Source organism: Mizuhopecten yessoensis, unplaced genomic scaffold (assembly GCF_002113885.1).
Source record: "Mizuhopecten yessoensis strain PY_sf001 unplaced genomic scaffold, ASM211388v2 scaffold10919, whole genome shotgun sequence".
NCBI lineage: Eukaryota > Metazoa > Mollusca > Bivalvia > Pectinida > Pectinidae > Mizuhopecten > Mizuhopecten yessoensis.
The window spans coordinates 47,652-50,426 of record NW_018408787.1 but is presented as its reverse complement, the minus strand read 5'-3'; positions in this window follow the sequence as shown (position 1 = coordinate 50,426).

The following is a 2,775-nucleotide window of genomic DNA, read 5'->3' as shown; positions in this document are numbered from 1 at the left end:
ATGATTTTTAAAGAAAATTCTCAGGGTGGGGGGGGGTCCTGAAGCCCACAAAACCCCTCTGGATCCGCCACTGTTCCGTGTTAACACTAATTAAAAGGGAATAGGCGTGTGCACGTGCCTGCGGTTATATCTCCTCCCCATTTACAATTGTATCTCTCGTTGTTTCGGCATCCTGTATAAAAAAATACTAATTTGTTTTTTGCGCATACCTGCGTTTTTTTTTCTGAAACAACAATTTATCACGTGTTAACGCTTTGAAAAATTGCATAGTGAACATCTAACAAATATTAATTCGCATAGATTTCAGCGTCCTAAAATAAAACATACTACACCATTGGGAAATAAAAAAAAATATATTTGATATTCAAAATAAGCTTCTTTTATGCCGTTTTTTTTGTTTGTCTGTGCATGTACGTAAATCAGATTCATTAAAACAGATAACAGCTCGCTGGTGTAACCACTGATACAATTGTCAAACATTCACTAAACATTTCAAATTGTTTCGATGGCAAGATAACACAGTATCATAGTATAATGCGATTTATCTTTTAATAGGAATTTTGGCTGCGGCGCGGCGGCTTTATGTTGAAAAGAAATGCGAGCTATCAAAACATCAAGGTGACAGACTGATAAAAAAGAGGAACTATATATGTTGTGAAGAAATTCTGCAAATAAAATTGTCCATTCCTTGTAAACATCTTTTATTTATTTCATATTTGGGACAGTCTGACAACTAATCTACAAACCGATTTGGATTGTAACTCTGCGTTTATAGCACAACGTGAGGTTAGATGGACCACTAAAACGTCTATGGTTATTCTTCCATCAATATAAAGGTATTTTATTTTCAACATCAATGCTCAAGTTGTAAAGTTGCCAAGACTGTTCTTAATCAAATAATCTTTTACGTGTCAGGGGTATAATAAAACTGAGCTCTTGCATATTGCATCTCCTGTAATCGAATAACGCCACTAGTACAACCCGATAAAATCACAAGAAACGCTAATGTCACAACTTAATACACCACACGGTCGAGTGACGTCATGGTAACGATACACAATACGGTAGAGTGACGTCACAGTAACAGTACACAACACAGTAGAGTGACGTCACAGTAACGATGCTCACCACGATAGAGTAACGTCACAGTAACGGTACACAACACGGCAGAATGACATCACATCAACGGTACACAACACGGTACAATGACGCCATAAAGTAACGGTACCTAACACGGTACAATCACATCACAGCAACAGTACACAACATGGTAGAAGGGCATCACAGTAACAGTTAACAACACGGTAGAGTTACGTCACATTAACGGTACACAACACGGTACAATGACGCCATAAAGTACCGGTACCTAACACGGTACAATCACATCACAGCAACAGTACACAACATGGTAGAATGGCATCGCAGTAACAGTTAACAACACGGTAGAGTGACGTCACATTAACGGTACACAACACGGTACAATGACGCTATAAAGTAACGGTACCTAACACGGTACGATCACATCACAGCAACAGTACACAACATGGTAGAATGGCATCACAGTAACAGTTAACAACACGGTAGAGTGACGTCACAGTAACGATACACAACACGGTACAATGACGCCATAAAGTAACGGTACCTAACACGGTACATATGCAAGACCACACACTTGTGTCTTTTCTAACGAATCAGAAAGCACGAGTTTATTGCGCGGATGAATATATATTGAAGAGTGCGCGGAGCGCACGAGTGAATATATACGTCCTCGCAATAAATGAGCGCTTTCTGATTCGTTAGAAAAACACAAGTGTGTTGTCTTGCTTTTATCACATACCTTCCGTATTTGGTAGAGATCGATACAAAGATTTTATAAATACCGGGAACTTTTCAGTTCGGAATGACAAGGGGATTCCCATAAAATGTAGTTCCGGCTAGTAGGTAAATACAACATTCCGTATTGCACATGTGCAATACAGAACGTTGTATTTCATGCTCTGAAAATTGCTTGTATTACTATAACAAGATTCAACAGGTATGTGATAAAATGACATCACAGTGACCGTACCATACAGTATTTTTTGACTCGTCGTTAATACTAACGTTTATGGTTAGTATGTCATCTATAACCACTGAAGTCCCATATGTTGTTTATTGCTAATTGTGTGAGGTAGTTACATGGATTAAAATGTTTGTCGGCTTCCCACTGATATTTTTTTAAACTTAGAACAATAATGGGCTGACTTTTTTAAACGAGCTGCTATTGACACATGGCATTGTACGTGTACACTGTAAACTGGTGTTGGGCCCTGAAGGTAGTGTCAACATCCGTTATCATATATAGATTATGCTGTCTGGAATAAAATTATGATGAATTTTCCATTCGGTAAATGTTACTTTGTGTATATGAACACGAAAGAAATGTTATTACATTGAACTCCGTAATATATTGATATTTTCCTTCGGAGTTAACATATAGTAAATTTATGACCTCATAAAAACGTTAAAATTGATTTGTTGAAAAGATAACGCATTTTTTTTTTTTTTTTTAAATCGATCATATGCCAGACACGTACAGTATCGATCAAAGGTCACCCACATCAATATTCATAATTAACGAGATTATTTCATATGTTCAGCTATTCGATGTACTTTTAAACGTGAGAAAGATATTTGTGTGTGCTTACCATTTGAATTAACATAACTATACAGATGTCTTTCATCATATTCATACTCCACCATATATTCAGGTGTTATACGTAAGGTGTAAACAAG